Below are 6,093 nucleotides of genomic sequence, written 5' to 3'. Positions count from 1 at the left end.
TCCTAACACATTACTCAGTCCATCATCATCACTCCATCAGTACAGATATCGAGCATGAATTTTTCTCCTCCATTGAGATCTGATGTCTTTTTAGACATGTTCATTTGATTGTTCGAGCAACGTTGTTAGGACTGGATCAGGTGTCCCTAAACCATTCCTTGGTTATGCACTAGGCTCAGACTTAATGAGATGCACTGAGCACTCACCTCTTCCCATGTGTTTATATACCACAGGAGCGTGTCCTTAAATTTTGGTCTTCCCTCCCCTTTGGTCTGTGTTTTGACCTGCACCTTGTGCTATGCTCGCTTTCTTTTCTCTTCTACACATTCAACCAGTTGTGACAGATGGCTGCCCCTCCATGAACCTGGTTCTGTCAAAAGTTTCTTCCTGTTAAAGGGAGTTTTTCCTTCCCACAGATGAGGCTCATGCGTGGTGGTGGGGTCATGTCGCTTGATTGTTGGGGTTTTCTCCAGAATACTGTAGGGTCTTTACCTTAGAGCATAACATGCTTTTTGAGTAAATTCTGCTGTAATTTGGCACCATCTAATTAAACCTGAAATTATGTGAATTTAATTGTTTTTAAAACTTCACCAAAATGACTCAACACATCCTTATTTTGCCTCACTATCATTGCCTCAAAGTGAAGAAAAAAATTCTTGATCTCAGCACGCAGAGGGCCTAGTAAACAAAGTGCGATTTTGAAGTTCAACAAGGATTTGGGCACAAGGGAAATGAAGGCAATCTGCACCTCAAACCCATGTAATTCACCATCAAAAGAGATGAAAATGGGCTTAAATATGCACAACGGGCTTTCAACCAGCATAAAGAATCATAATGACTCACACGAGAAGACTTAACAGAGCGCAAGGGGATTCATGTATGAGCAGTCTGACGATCCTTTCTGCCCTTAGAAGGCTGGTACTTCCAATGGTAGGCAAGAGCGATACTTCTCTGTCCTCATCCTCAAAAGAAAATAGGTCCAAGGAGTCATCCATATTTGGCAATTGGGGATAGCAACTATTTTCTGTGAAATGTATTTTATTTTTCAAGTTATTAAAAAAATCCATACAATTAAATCTTCAGTCACATAAGAGTAAACATAGGACAGCAATACCTTTGCAACTTGGAAAAATCTGTCGTTGAAAAATGATTACACTGAATCTTTTTGACCTATTGGTGACTTATTGTTGTGGCAACCAACTGGTCACCCATAGATTAAACTCTCTGAGGCACTTTTAAATGGAAGATGATTGCACAGGTCAACCTGTGAGAGGCAAACAATGGCGGTCCGGGTTCGACTGATTGCAGATTGTCAAAGGTTTGCAAATAACTGCCATCTAATTAATCAACTGCAATCAGTCAGAGGATTCAGTTTCAGATTTAAAAGCAGACTCAAAGAAACAAATCACAGAAATAACTTTAATAAGTGTCAGATACGTGCCTGATCATCTACATCAGAATTCTCTACAAAGGTAGAACCTGCAGCTTCCTTTTTGATCTTGTTGAAATGCAGTTATACAGCAGGGTTTCTGTCTGTCTTTAATATCCCACAGTTAGAAAGCCTTGCTATGCAGGGGTCTGTGAAAAACTCTACGTGTACAATGTTGCCTTTGCAGTTGATGGTCTAGCTGCTGTGAGGAGCCACACTCCTGTGAGAGAGGATTAGGCCTGACCTGAACATCATTCACTGCATCATTCACAAGTTAGAACTTGCAGTTGATAACGTTGCAGAGTTTACTCTTGAACACCACAGGTCTGCTCATGAATAGAGATTTAAATTTGTGGGTTAAAGAGGGGTGATGATACACAAAAATAGGTTAATAATGTAAATTGTTTTATTCAAAATCAGGTCGGGCTTATTGATGTTATTTTCATCATATTGACGAACAACCATTTCATAGGTAACAAATCACAAGTTCACATTCGCAAAAATATTAGTGCTGCGTTCTCCAACCACTGTTTTTTTTAACATGCATTCTACTGTAACACCTGCTTAGTATAGTAGGGTTAAGCTTATAGACTAGATTCGAGAGGAGTAAAATAAATTTGAGAGAATTGAGTGTTGAACAGCCGGCAGATTTATTACAGTGTTACAGTGGTGCAATAACCCAATGTAAACAGCATAGAAAATTAACAGAAGATCAACAGAGAAGAGCGCTCTTTTGAAAATAACAACAAAATAAAACAAAATAAAATAAGTAGTCTCTTTAGACCTGACTCCTGATGAGCAGGATATTGGAAGTTCAATAATTTCCCAGAGAAACAATCCGTATGAAGTAAGCAGTTTTTGCTCTTGCTTATCTGAAATCCTGCGATTCGAAGTAATTCAGACCGTAGCTCTACTCCTGCATCCAGAACAGCTGGCCACACTGCTTTTGGATTCGCCAAGAGTTTTCACAGGGTCTGGCTCGCCATCCATATCCAGAACCACTTCAGATCCAGGATCACAAAAAACCAGTCTGCACATACAGTACAGAGCAATAAACAAAATAGTTCTTAACAGTTTTTCTAAATAAAACGAGATCTCATAAAGTTTTCAAAATCAAGTACACTGTTGTTTTAACATTGTTCTGTTTCTATGAATTCCATTTGTATTGCTTTACAGCATTACAATCAATTGTATTTATATACCCCTTTTTAAGGCATATGTAATCACATCATGAAATGTTTGTAATGTAACTATTTTTAAATAACTTATTTACATATATTAACCTATAACTGAAATGACAAAGTGCAGAAAAAGCACTGGACAACATTTATGGCTAAAAGAAAAGTGCATCCTGCGTTAGTTTTGCACATTTGTGAAGATGCCCAATCAAATAGACAATAAAATAAAATACGACACTCCATTTCACACACAATTCAAGTACTCCGACTGGTTTTAGCTTTTTTAGACAATACAGACTTAGCACTGTTGCAGTGTTTACCACATGTAAAATTAGCATAAGTTTTCCTGCTAACTTATCATCTCTAGTAACTCACCGGAGTTCCCAAGAAACAAACACACGCTCTGCCTGGTTTTGGTCGAGAGTAAAACACATAAAGGCCTCTGAAAAGTACATAACTTTAAGTTAAAGACTGTTAAAAATACTTTATAACACTTATTTTATACCGAAAGACTCACTGTGTAGCTTGTTAATTGCTCTCGGGTGTCTTGCTCCGTTTTGCCTAGCTTAATGCAGCAACGTGCTTTTGTTGCATTCACTGAACTACGGAAAATCAAAATGTGTTTAAGGGGTGTCGGAAATAATAATACCAGGTAAAAAACAAGAAAATACTAGTAACCATGTCTATAGGGGTTACACTACCATAAGCTATATGTAGGGCAGTTTGCTATTGTTGACCAAAGCTAATATGTATAATATGTAATTTGATGTGACTTTATGATTCCCTAAACGGCCAATGGGTGCAAATAATCACGCAGCGTAGTCAAGAATACAGCAGTCCCCGATCGCTTATCACGGGAGTTCTGTTCCAAAAATAACCCGCGATAGGTGAAATCCGCGAAATAGCCAACTTTTTTTTACAATTATTATAGATGTATCAGGGCTGTAAAACCCTCGCTACACACTTTATACACTTTTGTCAGACAGGCATGAACATGTTCACACTTTTCTCTCTTGTTTAAATACTCTCAAAGTTCAAACCTTCATAGAAAAATAAGTTCAGTATTATAGAATGTAACCAAAGACACCTTACCTGTGTCTTACCTGACGGTGCAAAATGTTTTGTCAACATTGTTGTGTTTGATGGGGAGAAAACTTACAAACATACAGTACAGCACTTCAGCGTGCTAGCGATCGAAGATTTATGTAAATTTGACAAGCTGGAAGGATTCTGTATTGGACAGGAGACATGGCACGAGATTGATTGACAATGGTCTACAGCCAATCGGGATGCAGAACACAATGTGCTTTTTAAAAAAACAAAACAAAACATGGAAAATTTCACCAAAAAAATCCGCGAAACAGCGAGGCCGCAAAGGTAAACCACGTTATAGCGAGGGACAACTGTAATGGAACCAACCGACTTCTAAATCAGTGCAACCACAGTTCAGAAATTTGTTAATCAGTATTCTGACACAAGAGCCTCATTATTATCATAACTGTCACCAAGTGAAGAAAGCTGATGCCAGAGATTATAAGTAACCAAACCTTGGTGACTGGGGAAGGTGGAGTGACTGGGAAATATCTTCACCGCCCACTGCCACACTTTCACCTAACAAAAACAGCAAGCCTGGAAGCAAATTTCAAAATCATTCTATGCATAATAATATTATATAAAATAATAAAAACCATCTCAAATCACTCTGCATTGTGAGGTTAACACCCTGCAATTTCACCAAGAGGACCTCAACAGTCTGATAATTGCCTACGGGCACTTCCTACTGAATCAGTTTTTTCTCTGTTTTGACAAAAATGGCTGAATAAATTAACACTAAACAGAAAAAATATTGCATAAATCTGTGAGGTTTCAAGTTTTATTTTATATAAAAAAAATCTGTAATGGCATTTTTAATAGTTTATCACATACTGCAATATTTGCTACCATCGTTTAACACCAATAACTTTCTTCATGGACATGGAGACTATAGTGAATCTCACAATTTCTTCCTGTTTAAGAATTAATATAGAATAGCAATGCAGTGTAACTTGCATAATATACTATGCATTTTAACACAACTTTGTCATAAAAAGATACTTTTGCATCTATCAAGCATACTGATAGAAAAAAAAAGCCAATCTTAAAATCACATAGCATGAAGCCTCTCTCAATAAAACATACCATTCAGTTAGTTTCAAGATTTATGTCTATATCCACACTGAACAACAGCAACACATTACCAGCAGTCACTACTAACTATGGCTTTATTTTAATGTGCTGATAGCTTTTCATTAGATTATTTAAAGCTCTTATAAGAAACTGGATGCTGTGAATAACTTTTCAATTTTACAATATTGCTTTTGCTACAACAGTTTTTATATTTTAAACTGGATCGACAGTGTCTAACAACATGGCTGCTCCTCCATTATTATTTTTCCTATTACTAGTACAAGCTACACCTCTCTTGCACTGAGACGTGAGCCGTCTTTTTATGCTCTACGCGTAGCGTGAACTTTGTGACACATTATTGGGCAGAAAGCTGGTCCACTTGGTTTTGTGGGTGGGTTGTTATACTGCAACAAATTGAGGCTTTCTTCCAGGGTGAATAAAGGCAGCTACTTCATGATTAGATCTGACTTATTAGCCACATCAAAGCTGCTTTCAGCACAAAAACAGAGGAGGCGACCACAAAGAGAGAGCAGCAGAGAAATGAAGTCTTTGAGTTATGTAAGGATTAGTTTGCCACTAAAGGCTGGCATCACCGTTCATTCATTACACTGACAGACAGTCACTCTTCCCACATGGACAAGTCTCAATCAAGACATGTTTCCAATACACACATACACGTCTAAAATTCCTGCTGTCAGCTCATTGTATGGGTGTCAGTCATTCTTTGAGATTGGGAAAGGATTTGATTCAAAGACAAATCCCTTGTTTTATTCTCTTATGGGTTTGAATGTACATCTGCAGCCTGACAGCATGACCTTCATTACTCCTTCATAGAAAACAGAGCAGCAGGAGGCTGCATTATAATGAGATATCAGGGAAATTCATAACATGGGTGCAGGTTCAGAACAATTCCGCTTGTATCATCAGATATGGCCAGAATCAATTCCTAGATGTATCTTGTGAAAATGGAAATTACATATAACTATCAAAGCTTCAAACTATCCGTAGAGCGGGGATCCAATCATCTCGCACTTTAAGATCAAAAAGACAGACATGGTTAAGAACAAATGCAGCAACAGAAGATGCAGACCGGTAATTTTCGGACTAAAAAGTGGGCAGAGAATGAAGAGGTTTCACAAAATCTAATCTTTAAGCAACTATAAGGTCATCTAATGTATTTCTGTGTTTAAAAAAAAAATAAGAGAACTGAAGAACAAAGGAGATCAGGGTGAGATATAAAAATCGATTTTCCTTACCAGACAGGTGGATGGCCTCGTTTCAAGATAATAGTTTTATTCTTCTTGTGACTGTTGTTAAAAA

The sequence above is a fragment of the Neolamprologus brichardi genome, chromosome 8 (genome assembly GCF_056152115.1).
Source record: "Neolamprologus brichardi isolate AB-2024 chromosome 8, ASM5615211v1, whole genome shotgun sequence".
Lineage (NCBI taxonomy): Eukaryota > Metazoa > Chordata > Actinopteri > Cichliformes > Cichlidae > Neolamprologus > Neolamprologus brichardi.
This window is presented reverse-complemented; position numbering follows the sequence as displayed.